Here is a 2,297-nt window from a genome sequence, read left to right as displayed (position 1 = left end):
TCTTGGGGGAAACAAAGATCAAGAAATCCCATTTTATGGTTAACACAATTTGAGAGGGGGGTCATGCACAAATGAGAGTCGAATTGTTGATTTGACACATGCTGTATTCCATTAAGTTTACAAGGGCACCCTTAATTATGAATACGTTACGTTACTAAGAAAAAGCCCTAAGAAAAATGGTACTCGTTGGCACGCATGCTGGCACCGTGACACTCTCTGTAGACCTCCAAAACCAGACTGCCGCTCTAGGCCGTTTTCCCATCGCCCATAGATGGGCATCGCGATGCCTGATCAATGATTGGTTGTTTTGACCCGAAAGTTTCATGACAACCAATAGGAAGAGATTTTGGGGATGCTAACTTTTAACGAACATTTTTGAGTGCCCAAGCACTTTACCATAGTGCCATATCGTAACCGTCTTCTCTAACAAGAAGACAAATCTGTTGACACTCACTTATTCCGATCAGTAACAACCTGACTGTGATTATCTCATATATACATATATATATATAAAGAGAGAGAGAGAGAGAGAGAGAGAGAGAGAGAGAGAGAGAGAGAGAGAGAGAGAAAGAGAGAGAAAGAGAGAGAATATATATATATATATATTATATATATAATATATATATATATATATATATATATATATATATATATATATATATATATATATATACAGGAATGTGTATAAATAATAATATTTCCGAGTTGCGCTTCTGACACTTTTAAAGTATAAAAGTCCTAAGATTATAATAGGTGGAAAGATGATATGAATGGCATATTGTAAAAGTCAGTTAATTAAATCCGGTTTAGAATGTATTTAAAAAATAAGTAAAAGTTATCAGTAGATGAAAATAGAGGGGAAATAGTCAAAGGATTGAAATTCCAAAGAATAAAAGTGGCCGAATATAGCAATCCCTAACAACGCATAAAAGGAAGGAAATTCATTTAGAAAAGATATCCAAACCTTCGGAAATTGGATTCTCACTAGTTATATAGGATGATTTATACAGAGAAAGGGCTACTTCCCTGGTGGCAGGTAGGTGTGAGTGCAAGGTAACGAATTTTCTCACTTGAAGGAGAAACAATTCTTGAGGTGGAATCATTTAAATATTTAGGAACTACGATCTCCAATACAGTATCTTTCGAATCAGAGTTTAATGAAAGATTGAAAAATAAACAATCAGACAATGGCTGGGCTAAGTAAAATCTGGAAATCAAATTGCCGGATATTACATATAAAAATCCGGCTATATATCAGTTTAGTGAGACCAGTGTTACTGTATAGACATGAGTCATGGTATGATAATTAAACAGTATACAATAGATTTTGTAGATTTGAAAAACATGCCCTCTAAAGAATATTGGGAGGTAAGTGGTAGGACAGGGTTAAAAATGAAACTATAATAGAGATTACTCGGGTACCGTTTGTGGATGAAATCATGGTGAGTGTTAGATGGAGGTGTTTTGGTCATGCTCTACGCACTCCCTAAGAATGATTAGTTCACCAAACTTTAAACTGGGATATAAAAGGCACTAGAAGAGTTAGAAGACCAAGGACTGCATGACTGAGGATTGTAAAGCTTGAAGTAGGGGATGATGAATGGAGGAATCTTTATTGAAAAGCTCAAGATAGAGACGACTGTCAAAATCTAACAGAGGCCCTTTGCGTCAATAGGCGTAGGCGGAGATGATGATGATAATGATGATGAAATATGATCTCACATCAGCAATTCAAATAATCTGCTATCAAGACTTAAGATACCGTGTTCCTACGGGAAATACTTTAACATTGGTTTCCTCTCCTCATAGAAACATTTAAGCGCTTAACAGAATATCTTTTATGTATAGTATATATATTTTTAATATCCTCTCTTTTGCGGTTTTAAAAAATCTATTGAAACCTTTATATAATTTTATACATAACGAGATCGCCGTTTCCATTTTACATTCAAAGTCCTGATAAAACACATTTTTCAATAGTTGATACAGCCATCATTTTCACTTCTCCCTATATAAAATGGAACAATCATTGTTCTCACCTTTCGACGAGGGCCCTCTCTCACATAATAAAATACCTTACAAACTTTTGTTTGTCACTGAATCACACTATTACTTATGTCTTTCATGACCCTTTTATGATCATATACACTTGTAGTATCTTTCGTTTCCTTAAATTCTGGATGTAATTTCCAATATCTTTAACAATAATGTTCATGAGGTTCCACAGCCATATACTAACAATCTTATATCTCTCGTTACTATTTTGTATTAACGTTCTTTCAAATTACTCACTCCAT

This window comes from Palaemon carinicauda, unplaced genomic scaffold (assembly GCF_036898095.1).
Source record: "Palaemon carinicauda isolate YSFRI2023 unplaced genomic scaffold, ASM3689809v2 scaffold2781, whole genome shotgun sequence".
In the NCBI taxonomy this organism is placed as follows: domain Eukaryota; kingdom Metazoa; phylum Arthropoda; class Malacostraca; order Decapoda; family Palaemonidae; genus Palaemon; species Palaemon carinicauda.
The sequence above is the reverse complement of the archived record's forward strand: the minus strand, read 5'-3'. Positions refer to the sequence as shown.